Genomic DNA, 15,891 nt, shown 5'->3' on the forward strand with positions numbered 1-15,891 from the left:
GCTAAAGGTTAACTTATTAAATTCCTTCTTTCAAAGCATCTTCACCAATATCTCACCGAATAGGGTGGTCTGAAAAGTTTCCGACCTAACAAAGATACAAGACATTTTTTCTGAAATTTTTGAGGTCGGAAAATTTTCAGACCACCCATGTATATACGATGGCTTATCAATCCGTTCCCGCCGACCGATACCCAAAATTTAAATCTAATATATTGGAATAGAGCGTTTGCTGAGAAATATTGATCTGACGCATGGAAATTATGATTAAACTTCAAAAAGTGCGTAGTGATAAATGTTTGGAAAACGACCGATTCCCTCCCGAGGGTCTTCCGCATCAGAAACACCAAAATAGGTGTCAACTCGATTAAATGCTAAGGCGTTACACTCATTCACCACCTCTCCTGGGTGTAACATATACAGGAAATATATGGACAAGCAAACAAAAAATTAGGATTTATTAGAAGAGTAATGGAGAAAATGTGATTAAAAGATTAAAGATAAATGTTATCTTTCGCTCGTTAGACCTCATTTAGAATATTCTACTAGTATATGGGATTCTGTCGAAGTTGGATTGATTGCCGAATTGGATCGTATGCAGCATATAGAAGCTAAATTTGTAAAACGTCGTTGTTATGAACGTAGTAGCGTATCAAAAATATTAGAGGAGCTAGGTTGGCAATCACTCACGGAGCGAAGGTTAAGTTGCAGATGAAATCCCTTGCATGAATTGGAAGGATGTCTCTTCAGCATTGATGTTGAAAACGTCTTATTAGGCCCTTCGTATTACGGTAGGAGATATCATGCCAATTAAATTCGAGAGATTAAGTGCAGGACATATAGATTTAAGTTGTCATTTTTCCCACGGACGATAAAGTATCAGAATAAAATGTCGTTTGTCCGACCGCGCTAGAAGGGAAAGGTGTTTTGGGTCTCTTGTATAATCACTCCCCACCATGCACTTTAGCGGTGGCTCGCAGGGTACTGAATAAAACTAAAAAAATCCATCGGCGTGCAAAATTCACCCATCAGGGTAGGGGGTCCTGTTACTTTCCCGCTGCCGCCCTGGGTTTCCCAGGAGGTTCTGGTAACGTAAAAATACCACAGCTTAGGTGAGGGAGTGAACATTTTCTTGAAGCAATAATCAGAAAAGATCCCATATTTGTAAATCTCCTTTGAACACTGTGAGTTTTTATTTTACTCCATGTTCCGCATTTGAAGGCTGCAGGATTTCTCTCGCAACCCCCCCCCCCCAGAACCAATGCAACCCGAAATACACCATAGTATGCCCAAGGCATCATTTCGAAGGGGTGAGGTCGCATTTTTGTGCTCTAATGGCCCCCCTGAATCCCTCTCTTGGATGTTGAGGTGCGTGACTTCGTCCGCCAATATGGCCGACCTTCTGCGGTGCATAACATGTTCGGCCGCATTGGTCATTCCCGCACGTGTTCATAGTGTACACGGGTGAGGAGGACGGGTGGTTGCGACGCTGCAAGGATTTGTGTACAAAGGTTGTGCCTCCTGTCTCTCAAGATTTTCTTCGGTGGTCACATATGCTAACACTTTAATTGAATACTGAATTTGAAGAGAAACATGACTGGACAGGTTACCAATCCTCACCGATTTAGTAGTTGAAATTCACGTTAGAAGCATTAGATAAAAATCCTGTTTCCACTATCTCATGACAAAATTAACTCGCATGCCATCAATTTCTGTGTTTGATAATGTACGTGGGCTTGAGGAGTCTTCTTCTAATTAAACTGGACTCGCAACTGCTTGGAAGAAAAGCAAAAAGGCTAATCTTATCCGAATAAGATTGAAATATGAAAGATGGGGAGGGAAAGAAAAATTCACCAAAGAGTTAAATTTGGTCTGCAAGAGCATTTGTTCGAGTTATACATGTATAGATAAGAGTAAGATGTTGCTTCTGTGTATTATTTTACCCCCATGGCTACCGTTGGGCTATTTGAAAGGTTCATTGCTACCCCTTAATTAGAAGTTGACGTATTTCAGTTAGTAGTAGTTTCATGACCTGCCGATATTGGGTCTGAATAATTTCGTTCGTTCCCAAAATAAATTCACCCGCTTGGTGCTTTCTCATTATTGATAAAGGAGCGTGAAATTTGACTTTTTGGAGAAAACAAGTACTGTTTTTGAAATCCTGAAATGTGCTCAAGCTAATGGTATTGGGCGAATCTTGCTACTTTCAAACACCTGTTTTTCAATCAACAGTTCACTGACTTGTCTATCAGGTTCTGTTTTCCATGGAGATTTCTAAGTGGCTCTATCAATTAGTTGTGTGTGGACGTCAATGATGACCTCTCTTTTGAGTGAAACTGGTTTAATCAGGTTTACACAATTCAGTACTATCGTCTTCATAAGCCATCCAAACTTAACATAGTTAGATTCATGAGGGTATTATTTTTTCAAAAGTTTTTATCGGATGAACCCATCAAAGAAAGAGAGAGTGTTTATGTAAACACGAAGAGTGATTTCAGGAGTAATGGGAGGCTCTCAATCATCCGGGAGTTCGTTATACGAACGAGGCATCGGAGATCGTAGCGCGTAGGATACAAGAGAGTTCAATGCAGTTGGAAGTGTAGAGCATAGATCTTCCGGGGGAAAATAATGAGAAAAATATCTTAAGACCTATCAGTAAAGAAAATGATGGAAGCGTAAGCTCTCTCAACACGCATGGTGAACAATTTAAAGGAAAAATTAGGAAATTACAATTTAAGAGGATCAACATGATAATACTTAATTGTCATTGCATTAATAACAAAAGAGATGAAGTAGAACGTTCATGGTTTGACCTAAAAATATGTACAATAAATCCTGGAAACATTCATTGCCCATCAAAGTACAAATTACTAAAATACATCAAAAGAGAACCCTAGTGCAGGGATGGCGAACCTTTTGGCGATTGAGTGCCAACGTTTATGTACGTAATAAGAGTATATTCTTGACTCGCGTGCCAAACCATCAAGAGATCACCGTGGAATGGCCCTTAGCACCCTCCCAGCCCTGCGTGCCAAAGTAATTACTCTGCGTGCCGCTTTGAGCTCGTGTGCCATAGGTTACCCCCACCCTTATGCATCGACACACCGTTGCTAGCGCCTCTAGCTGTCGTGGAACGCTTCCTGAAAGGCGTTGACAGGAACCTCGTTTAGACACTATGTCATGGCCTCTTTGACGTTATCCAGCGTTCCAAAACGGTTGCTTTTCAAGCTCCTTTTTATTCTTGGGACTGAAACAAAGTCCAGCGTTGCCACATCGAGCCTGGAGTAGCCATGCCACATTTGCTGGCCACATATTCGGTCACAAGGAAGGCGATGTGGGACGGCGTGTTGTGTGGTACAGCATCCAGTTGGCAAAGATCTCCTTCCTGACGCGTTGCACCCTTTTCTGCAGCATTTTGCGGACTCCCACGTAAAGATTACTTTTCACTGTCTGTCGTTGAGCCGCAAACTCTTGATGGATAACACCTTTTTAGTCGAGGAAAAGTATACTTGTTTTTGGGACTGATCCTGTATATTCCAAAGTTCAGATTATGGTATGGTATTGAAAAAGGATAGCTGACTAGTCGAGGATATTAAAGACGGTGAAGTTTCCCCTTTAGGTTACAACATTTACGGACTAGACTGGGGTAATGGTGAAGGAGGATCCGCAAAAAAGCACTCGAAAAGCTATTTGAACAAATTTGACGAATAAAATCAGATCGACAGCAATTAGTATACAAAAGAGAGAAATGACCAGGGACCCTTACGCGTATGCTCACTTTGCTGGCCACTCGATTCCACTTCCGACACAAAACACGACTTAGATAACAATTATCGCATTTCAACCGTAAGGATACAAAAATCGTTGTTATAGTTGGAGGCGATTTTAATCTTCTTTGATTAGACTGGGATAGCTACTGAATTAACACCGCAGCGAGAAACTGCAATTAATGCTATGCAACAATTAATATGCTCTACATCCACTCAATGTTTCAAATAATTACACCAACAAGGGCAAAAAATATTTTCCCATAAATAGAAGATTGACAACAACTCGATTCAGCATCTAGTAGCATTCTTGTATTTGTATGATGAACTGCCGTGAAATATTTACGCATTTAGATTTAACGGAAGGGATAAGTGACAACAATGATATTGTTGCGGAATAACATGGGTCAGTAAATAAAAAAATTTCTTTAAACACATAAGAAAGCAGTAATTTTGAAAATGTCCCCACCGGACTACGGTAGGAGAGATTATGTCAATAAAATTAGATAGATGAAATTCGGAACAGATAGATTTAAGATATCATTTTTTTCCACGAACAATTGGGGATCAGAATAACATTGTCCGACCTCCGTAGGGGTCATATTCGGGGCAAAATTATTTTGGTGTGTATTCACACTCTGCCACACACCCTGGCGGTGGCTCTTAGGGTACTAATATATCTATCTATCTAAAATTATATCTTTTCGAGGAAGGGAACGAAACAAAAATAGTTGGGAACATACAAGAAGTTAACTGCCCCTTCAACTCAGTCAATGAGCGGCGTCCCAACGGCCTCCGGCACGCTGGGTGATGGGGCTTAGTGTCAATAAATTTCAAGATAAAGTTCCATTGCTAATTTTCGGTCCTACATAAAGGTAATGCGACCTGATAGTTAGTGACTTCGTTGAATTTTAGATCACCCGTTTTAATGGGGTTCCTTATTTGCATTCTTAGCGTAGTCAGTGGAGTGGTTACTAAGAGTATAACAGTTGTAATGTGTAAAGCGGATGTTGCATGAAAGATGATAGGCCACACCCATTCACGTACCCTTCAAGGGAATCACGGGGTGTCATGTGTTTGTGGAAGTATTGTAGTGAATGGTCGTAGTACGGCTGGTTACCAAACACCCATTGCGACACGTCCTCGCATCGGCTTGCAGGGTAGTCTATAGTTTTAGATGTAGATTGCAGTGAGCGATTGAGCTACATTTTATACGTTTGTCTTCAGCCGTTTGGGAAATATTTGCGAGCTCCACCAACCGTTGGCGTTGGGTGACTAGACGTTTTGCGCGCCAAATTGATCTCTATGCTCGCTGGTACTGACGTATGAACTTTATGCTGACCCAAATGCTTTAAAGATGTCATCGGCCGCTGCTTTTACTCCTGTTTAAGTGATGAGTAATATTTTAATTGGTCATAAAACACGGCAGGTGTTGAACTTTCGTAAACATAGTTCAAGTCCATCACTGTACTCTCCGGTCGGGCTATCTAGAGGGGAGTTAGCCCCCGTGCTCTTATTTGGGGTTCTAAACACTTGCTCGCACCTTTCGCTTATTTCACAAACCGGGATTTTTTTAAAAACCCAGTTGGACTGGTTTAAAAACCTTAACCGGATTATATCACACGGCTTCTCAGGTATCTATAAAACCTCTTCTTCATGACGTTGGTGTCGTCAAACCTTTCATGGAATAAACCCATTACAAATACAAACTAAATTGACAAATTATTTACACGTCGAACGATATTTTAGATGTGCCACGAAAAATGGCTTCTCGTGACTGAAATATGCCAGGCTAATAGAGGGTGACTTGACAGATTGTTTAATGTGGTGCATTTCCGTAATTATAGTACATCCATATACATGTATGACTTATACCCACTATAATCGGCGGCACTTGATTGCAATTTGGAAAAAGAGCGATTCCCACCCGTACGCCTACTGCATTGGGAACACCGAAATGGAATGTGTAAACTCAATTAAATACCTAGGCGTTACTCTCACTCACGGTCTCTCCGGGGTGAAACACACACGGGGAATATGTGGACAAGCTAACAAAATATCAGGATTTATTAGAAGAGTACTAAGTAAATGTGATGAGAAAGTCAAAGAGAAATGTTATCGGTCGTTGGTTAGGCCTCATTTAGTATATGCTGCAAGTATATGGGATCCTCACGAAGTTGGATTAATTGCCGAATAGGATCGCTTGCAGCGTAGAGGAGCTATATTTGTAAGACGTTGTTATGATAAACTTAGTAGCGTCTCCAAAATATCAGAGAGATTGAAATATTAGAGCAGTTACGCATAAATTGGAAGAATGTCTCTTTATCAGTGATGTTGAAAATGTGTTACTACCTCCATCGTACTACGGTAGGAGAGATCATGCTAGTAAAATTGGATAGATTAAGTGTGGAACAGATGGATTTAAGATATTATATTTTCCACGGACGATAAGGGATTTTCCCCGGACAGAATAATACAGGGTTCGTCCGGAAAATAAGTGTACTGAGCTCAGGAAAAAAAATTTATTACACTTTTACATATCTTAAGCTAATATTCCTCAAAATAGGACCCTTGTGAGTCGATACACTTGTTCCAGCGGCGTTCCCATTCCTGGAACGCTCCCGCGAAGGCATCATCGGGAACCTCTCGAAGACACGTCGTCACGGCCTCTTTGACGGCGTCCAAAGTCCCGTATCGCGTCCCTTTCAAACTCCTCTTTATCTTCGGGAACAGAAAGAAGTCCGGTGGTGCCAAGTCCGGGCTGTAGGGCGGGTGCGGCAGCGTTGCCACGCCGTGCTTGGCCAAGAGGTCCGACACGACAAGCGCGGTGTGAGACGGCGCATTGTCGTGATGCAGCCGCCAGATGTTTTTGATCGCTGGCCGGACGCGGGCGACTCGTTTTCGAAGATTACACTGCTCTGCTATCATCCGAACACTAAGACGACGATCAGAGTTCAGTACATCTCGAACTTTTCGCACATTTTCGTCGGTGAGTGTCGTTGATGGGCGTCCAGGCCGTGGTTCGTCGTCGACCTCTTCTCTGCCCTCCACGAACATCTTGTGCCACCGAAAGATCATGTTTCTGGACATGGCTGACTCCCCGTAAGCCTGGTTAATCATACCGACAGTTTCGGTAGACGATTTCCCAAGCTTTACCGCAAATTTGATGGAATAACGCTGCTCCAAAAACTTCGGCATCGCGTTCCGTGACGTGGGTCGAGCGTGGAGGTTCGCGTTAACAGAGCTCCTCACTACACCACAGCTCAGAGCCGACTGCCTTTTTCAGCGTCGCTTGCCAACATACCCCCCTCCAATCGCAGCCCGTCAGAGCGGTGCTGGGCGCGCCTGGAGCGGCGGGAAAAAATCAGTACACTTATTTTCCGGACGAACCCTGTATTGTACGACCGCCGTAGTGGTCATATTCGGGTAAAATTATTCCTATGTGTATTCATTCCCTGCCACACCCTAGCGGTGGATTGCAGGGTATATATTATTATTAGGTAATATACCGGTTAAGGTAGGTTTTTGGATGGACACAACTACCAATTATTTTGTGACTCCTAACAAAACACAATCCAGCAACCTATTCTGCATCAAGTCCCTCTTCATCACTGAGTACTTCCTTCCTCCCTTCATTCCGTCCAATATCCCTATCCTGTTCCTGCCCTTTCCTCGTTTGCCTAACTCTACCTGCCTCCATAGGATTTATCCCAACAAACCCCTCTCTTCGCCCACCATACCTAGTACTTCCTCATTTGTTTTCTTTTCGGTATATCTCACTGTCTCCATTCTTCTCCACACCCACATTTCAAAAGCCACCAATCTACGTCTATCCTCCTGCTTCTATTACCACGTTACCGCGCCGTACAGAGCTACGCTCCATATCAAAGTTTTTGACATGTCTTTTCTTAATATCCTTACTCAACGTCCCTGTCATCAACTCCCTCCTCCTTGTGAAAGCCTCTTTGCCTAGCGCAATTCTTCTCCTTACGTCCCTACTACTTTGACCGCGTTGGTACAAAACACTTCCAAGATACGTATACTGTTCTACCTGCTCTAGTTTTTGCCCTCCTATTTTAATGTTTAGCTTAGCCTTTTTCTTTCTGGAAAATCGCAAAGCCTTTCTTTTAATAATATTGATTCTCATTCCGCATCTATCGTACTGAATTTCCAATTCACTCAGCAGTGCTTGCAACCCCTTGGCTGACTGACAAACTAAAGCTTGGTCATCAGCAAACCTAACTGATTTTACGAATTCCCCGCCGACTTTCATTCCTAACTCCAGCTCATCCCATGCCCCTTTGATCATTTCCTCTGCTTACAGGTTGAACAGCAAATGTGATAATGGGCAACCCTGCCTTACACCTCTTACTAACACAGCCCATGCGGACTCCCCGTTCCCCACTCGCGCCTGAGCAGTCTAAGACATGTACAGGTGGCGGATTAGCCTCCTTTCCCTCCAATCTATTCCTATTTTCTGCAGAACACTCATTAGTTTTTCCCAATTCACTCTATCAAACGCTTTTTCGAAATCTCCGAAACAGGCAAATACCTCCTGGTTGTGTTCTATATTCCTCTCGATTAATAATCTCATTACTGCAATGGCATCATGCATACCTCTCCCCTTCCTAAACCCAAACTGATCATCCCCTAAGTAATCATTTGCCCTACTCTCTATCCTTTTGTTTATGATCCTGAGAACTACTTAAGCTGCGTGGGATATCAAACTTATTATCCTGCAGTCCTCACATGATGTAGTATTTACCTTTTACAGAATGGGAACTAAAACTGATCTCACAGTCTTCCGGCGAGATTCCTTCCTCATAGATACTACGAATCAGCCCATATAGCCTCTTCCTCCCACATTTCCCTAAACATTTCAGTAGTTCCGCAGGGATGTTTTCCACCTCCACGGCCTTATTTAGTTTCATCTCCCTTAATGCCCTTTCTATCTCATCGTCGAGTATGCCTGGGCCTAAGCTATCGTCCTCTGCGTCATGTTCCTTTTCTATGTTCAACTTTGTTGGTCTAAGTTCTTTACTATACAGTTCTTCTATATACTCCTTCCATCTCTCTTGGCTCTTTTCTGCGTCAACTATTATCTTACCCGCCTTATTTCTAACTGTTAGTGTAGATATTCCCTTCTTACTCCCCAATAGTGAGTTGACCTTGCTGTACAGCGCACCAATTTCACCCTTTCTCTTGGGAGGGTATATATAAATAAATAAATAAAACATGAATAAATTTTATCCGCAGTTACCACCACTGACCTCCGACGTGCCTTGGCGCATTCATGCAAATTTGCACGGGGCTATGGCGACGTCCTTGAGATGAAAGCTGATTTGCCGCAATCGTTTCTCATCGATGATTAAAAATCCTGTGGAAGGTGAAGGATTGACTCTCCATTGCGTTCGAATACGAAGATGAAGAAAAGGGATAAGTTTCGGGAATATCCTCAGAACCGAAGTATAAATACGTGGACGTAAGCGGGAACGTGAATTGAGTAGGAGTGTGGGGGGGGGGATAACAGGTAAGGGCGTGTTTGTGTGTGTGTAAGAGTCCAAACTCGTTCCTCTTTCCTTGATTTTTTTTAATCGGTGGGCAGTTCGGAGAAAGAGGATGGAAGAAAACAGAAGGACGTGCATCCTATCACGCTCGCTCAAGACTCGGTGACGTCAAGGGAGGGCACTAAAACTAAAACGAGGAGGACGCTTCCTTTTTACCTGACTTTCGGAGCGCGAGGTCGCAGGGGGCAGTGACACAAGGCGAGGCCGTGGAGCGAGAGGGTGACGTGCGCTGGCCCGGGTGGCGGGGAATAAGAAATATATAAATAAAAGAGAACTGCGCTGCGGGATTAGCACCACAGATGTTCCGGTGCGCAGGTCTACGCAAAAGCATTTCCAAAAAGGGAAGTGAGGTACGCATTAGGCTGTTCGCGAAGGTTGGAATGCCGGCGGAGGGGCTTGAAACTCTCGGGTCTCCCTTCAGGAAATCAATCGGGACTTGTCTCCTGCACAAAAGTTACTCATTATATTTCCCAAACAAACTTTCATTCAGGAACCAAACGTGACATATACGGTGGTTTTATCAGGTTAAAAAAACCATGGATCTTAGTTGAAGCAAACGGTGGGGAACCGTTACGTATAAAAAACCACAGTCGTTGGTCACAACAACCGTGAATCAATGGTCAAAAGATGAACGAAAGGGAGGGAATAAAATAATATGATATGTGTTTATGCGAAAGTTCCAACTATGCCAACTTTGAAAGAATTATTGAAACCATACAAGACTGTAAGTTTTAATCGAGGTTCTAATTAACTTGAGGAGGTTCTGCACGCATTAATAGTTCGTGGTTATGTTATTCGGTGTAAAAGAAACACGAGTAATCGTTCTCTTCGCGGCAACTTGTTTAGTCACTCGTTCTAAGAAACGTATGGTTATGTTTTAAGAATAAAACAGATAATCGATCGTCCAAAACTCAACCCTTGCCTAAGGCTTCTGTTTTATATTTTTAAACATTATCCTAATGTGAAATAAATTCAGGGATTTAATTATTGCATTATCACACCGACTTCAATAAAATTAGGTGCGAATTCATAATGAAGTTCAATAAATCATGCCTTTTAAATTGGGAGGCCTCCATATTTCACCACAGCAGTATCTAACCCGAAGGTTGATTTCGAGGGATGAGAGAGAAGAGCTCGCGACTCGATTTAAGCCCTACAAAATTTACACACGCTTTCAGAGGGGACAGTGGTCATCTCTCTGTACTACCTGCGTTTTATCATTCATTTCTAGTATTCGGGAACCATTTGGATTTTAGATTGGATAGCCTGCTATAGGGCATCTACTGGGATTTAAACGCAGAATCCTGCGGTCAGTATAGCTCAACTTTTTGCCCATTAAGCTACCGGGTTGCTTCTGTAGCGGTTGGCTTAAATTAGGTATCGCCCACTTTCTTAAAGAATACAATTACAACGCATTTCGGCTCACTGAGTCACTATCGGACACGGGCTCAATAAAAAATCAAAACTTTCCGCTTTCTTCGTTTTATGAATACTTATCCTCCAGCCCTTAATAATGTTGGAGGGTTGTGGGGATAGGGAAGGGGAGTTATTTTATGCATAGTGAGGGTAACTACTTGGCGAGCATGACCTTGGCGAAGGTAATATCCAGAGCATTGTCAAATGTGGAAAAAATTCTGTAATACCAAAAGAATATCTTTTTCGGTGAGAGATTCATACATTGTAACTATTGTCGCCGCCACTTGAATCCCAGCTCTTTCAGAGCTCAGTACATCTGTTGGTCGTTCCTTTGATTCAGATACGGGGACCGTGGGAGAATATTGAAAAGTTGAATATTCTGGTGGATTCAGAACAGAAAATACTACCAGATTTTCTTATAGAAAAAAATCTATATCGGGTTCACTTTGTGAAAGTATTTAATGCCCAGTCCTGGGGCCACAGTTTGGGTTCTGTCCTCAGCCAAAGCTTAGCCTTTTTCTTTCAAAGTTTAGCTTATCCTTTTTCTTTCTAAAAAATCGCATAACCTTTGTTTTAGTAATATTGATTTTCATCCCATATCTATCGCACTGAATTGCCAATTCACTCAGAAATGCTTGCAACCCATTGGGTGACTAGCTAATTAAAGCTTGGTATTAGATAACCTAACTGATTTTACAAATTCCCCGCCGAATTTTATTCCTACCTCTAGTTCTTCCAATGCCTTTTTAATCATTTCCTCCACATATACGTGGAACAGCACCAGTGATAATGGGAAAACCTGCCTTACACCTCTTCCTAGCACTGCCCATCCGGACTCCCCGTTCCCTCCTCGTACCTGAGCAGTCTGAGACATGTACAGGTTGCGGATTAGCCTCCTGTCCCTTCAATCTATTCCTATTTTCTTCAATGTTCTCATAAGTTTTTCCCAATTCACTCTATCAAACGCTTTTTCGAAATCTACGAAACAAGCAAATACGTCCTGATTGTATTCTATATTCCTCTCGATTAATAATCTCATCACTGCAATGGCATCACGCGTACCTATCCTCTTCCTGAACGCAAACTGACCATTCCCTAAGTAATCATTTGCCCTACTCTCTATCCTTTTGTTTATGATCCTTAGAGCAACTTTAGCTGCGTGGGATATCAAACTTATTGTTCTGTAATCCTCAAATGATGTTGCCTTCATCTTTTTCGGAATAGGAACTAACATTGATCTCACTAAGTCTTCCGGCCAGATTCTCTTCATTCTCTAGTTATTGATGCCCACGCCTTTTTTTGCCAAGTATCCTGCAAGCCACCGCTAGGGTATGTGACAGGGGTGATTACACACCAGACTACTATTGACCCAAAACACTTTTACACCCTAGCGAGGTCGGACAAAATTATTCTGATCACTTATCGTTCGCGGGAAAAATGACATCTTCACTCTATCTGCTCTACACTTAATCGCTCTAATTTTATTGGCATGATCTCTCCTACCGTAATACGAAGGGCCTAATAATAAATTTTCAACATCAATGCTTAAGAGACATTCTTCCAATTTATACAAGAGATTTAATCTGTAATTCAACCTTCGCTCCGTGAGTGGTTCCCAACCTAGATCCTCTAATAATTTTGAAACACCATTCAGTTTATCATCACAAAGTTTTACAAATCTAGCTCCTCTACACTGCATGCGATCCAATCTGGCAATTAATCCAAATTCATGAGGATCCCATATCATATTTATATAGTAGTTAATAAATAATTTTATTCTTCTGCAGTCAATTGGCTAATTATTAATGCAGGACAGATTTACTAACCTGTCTTATACTATTTATTTGTGTAAACGAGGAGTCAGTGCTTTTTTAAACTGTAGTGAGTGTTACTCGTATAAAATAGAATTGTTTTCCCATCGTTCAAGATTTTTTTAGAAAATAGGTACATTTTGCATAATATATATTAACTAAATCGATTTACTTTTGCGATAATTGTCGAGACAATCCATCCACGAACTTTGTACGGATTTACAATCTTAGACAATAGAAATGTCTAAGATTGTAAATTCGATCAAATTAATTGACGAACATCGGATGGAGGTTATTGGAAAGTTTCTGATCGATAAAGATAGAATAATTTTAGATTGGGCCCTTGCGTTTATTTGATTATGTCATAAATGTGGCATTGAGAAGGTCAGAAGGAAGATCATTCACACTCCGTGGTCGTTGACCACTCCATTTGTCAATATTATGATACTTGAAAAACAGCTGAGTAAGAAAACCCCGTTATACGAAACCACCTTTCGAAGGAAGCATCTGTAAGCAGGGAAAACTAACTTAAATATTATTTGCTCCTTTATCCTGTGTTTTAGGCAGATATAGGGTGGCACTGTGATCAATAATTTACTTTTCCGTGCTAATTTTAAAATTGTGTGTGGCATCAAAATCAAAATAAATTATAATATAATAATTTAATTTATTTTAAAAAACGTTTGGCACGACTTGATTCAAATAGAAGATGCTCTTCCATAATATTTTGCATTTTATTAATTCTTAATCAATGCCTATTAATGCCTTAGGATAAATTTTTCTCTTGTAAAATAGAGTAAATGAAATGGACCTAAAATTGAGTTATATTCCGGATGTAGTATTTCGTTCGTATATTCGATAGATAAGAAACGATGACCATTTTCGAGGATTAGTAAACAATCGCAGTAGAACATTTCTGCACTTACTGAGGCTAATGTGGTCATACACCACGAAGTAATTATATGTTTTAACCAATGAGTGCAACTTGCACACATCCTCGATCGACTTGTACGCTACATTTGCGAAGCAAAGGCGCTGCAACGCGGCCTTTCCATTGAGAGGAGTTCATGATTTTAGTCGAGATTATGACTACTTCATCTGCTCTTATTTTGTATGCCTGTCCGTCTTTAGAGATCAATTCATTATTAAGAAATAATTTAAAGCCTCGAGATTTGGGCTACTCATCGGTAAATACTTCAAGGTGCTGTCGTTGATATACTCCGAGGTCGGATCCGGTAACATTTTTCGGAAGATGCAAATGGTTGTATTCTACACAAATACGAGGTCTGTTCAAAAAGTATCACGACTTTTGTGTTTTTCAAAAATTATTTATTTATTCACGAATAACTAATATGTCCCCTACAAAGTAATCCCCAATAGATATTATACACTTATACCAACGTTTTTACAATCCTCGAAGCACTTCAAAAAATCATTTTTTTGTGATCTAGTTTAGCTCCTCCTCCGATGCAGTCTTTATCTCGTCAATCGTAGCGTAGCGTCGTCCTTTCATGGGCCTCTTCTGTTTCGTTAACAAGAAAAAGTCGCTGGAAGCCGATATTATAAATAATATTGAGATGAGGTATAAATCAACGTTTAAAAATTACCCAAAATACCCGAAAACAGTTTCTCCACATTTTTTATCAATATAAATTCATATTTTGCATGGAATTATTTTTACTAATAAAATGTCCGACTTAAATAGTGTATGCTTAATTGAATTGATTTCACATATTCTTCTGATTTTAATGACATCAGGCAGACCTGTAATGCATTTATTGACACAATAAATGTTGCCAACACATCTATACTTTTGAGAACATTATAACCGAGTGGGTCCCTTACCTGTTTAGCTAATTACCCTGAAAATCTAAATATTTTTCCCTCCTCCCCAGTGTTATTAAACAAGAAATAGTTTACGAAATCAAAAAACTCATCGACGATTACTTAATCAAGCCATAACCTCCATCGCACTCAGCTGGTTAAATTGTATCTATATGTGTCAAGAAAAAATTGAAATTCAGGGCATATTTGACGAAGTCACGGTTTTTAAAAGGCTCGTAAAACGATGCAGTGTCAGAAAACAAGTATTTTCCTCCAGTGAAAATTAAAAAATATGTTCCAACCGTAACTGGACATTAAGTTAGCACATATTGGTAAGTTAAACGAGGAAATGATGGGAGGACACGCAAGATAATTTATGACTCAACTTGAGAGTGAATGCGGCCATCTTCTCTGGTGTCTCATGCTGAGAGAGGGATGAAAGAATCCTTCGCACAAGTTGCTGGGGTGTAATACGAGTACATTAATCTCACCGTCTTGACCCAACCAGCGTAGCGGCAAAAAGGAAATTTGCAAGATTAATCCTGAACACTCCACAGGTCACTTCTCAATGTATGGTAGTTAGGCATGCTCGAATCAAGTGATGTCATTGTATCGGTCGACGAAAGAGCAACAAGTAGGGAGGCGAACTTTTCTTCTTGGGCACGATTTCCATAAAATCATTACCATTACTGCAATTATGCACGTACCGTGTCTTAATTATGGGGCACTCACTGCTGCCATATCATAGAAACCGGTTTGATTCTTGTACCACAGTAACTAGTTAAACCTAACCTGCGCGGTGTGCAATTTTCAGTCAATAGTGTTGTCACTTCAACCAAAAAAATCAATCCTCTGAAAGCCATAATATAACAGGAATGGACTGTTTTCTCCCACGGCACTTATCACCTTGCTTTTTAATATTTCTCGCGCCCCTGAATACAATTACAAGCTTGATTATCATGTTATAAATTAATATGATATACTAAAGTAGATAAAAAGCTGTGGGAAACTTTGCTTTTGGTCGTTGCTTAAAGTTAAATTACTGTGATAATTAATACCGTAATAATTACATTTTTGTCGAAATTTTCAGACCACGTCAATCCTACATTAAGCGTGATGTATATATCAAAACGCAACATACTCTATATTTACTGAAGATGGCTTTCAGAGAGCAGAGAGAGGAGTTGCTTTATTGGATATATCGAGTCGCGTTTGGAAATATATCCCTTCAACCTAATATCTAACCTACGTAAAGCTAGTAATTGCACGAAGGGCATTTCGATAATCGTATTCTCCCCAATGGTTCTGAACTGCAAGCGTTTGCTCGTTGCCCTTTGTGGGTCAGTTTGCGGTCTTGTCGAAGATTTGTCCTAGTTTTCCAGGACAAGCGAGTAATTTTTCTAATAAATCCCTGCAAAAATTCACTGCACGTTCGTGTTGCCCACCGCCGACCTTGAACGTTTATGCACGTTCTTTTTTCACTTGACACGTTTCACTGGAGGAGTTTGC

The sequence above is a fragment of the Hetaerina americana genome, unplaced genomic scaffold (assembly GCF_022747635.1).
Source record: "Hetaerina americana unplaced genomic scaffold, ioHetAmer1.1.p SCAF_11, whole genome shotgun sequence".
Taxonomy (NCBI): Eukaryota; Metazoa; Arthropoda; class Insecta; order Odonata; family Calopterygidae; genus Hetaerina; species Hetaerina americana.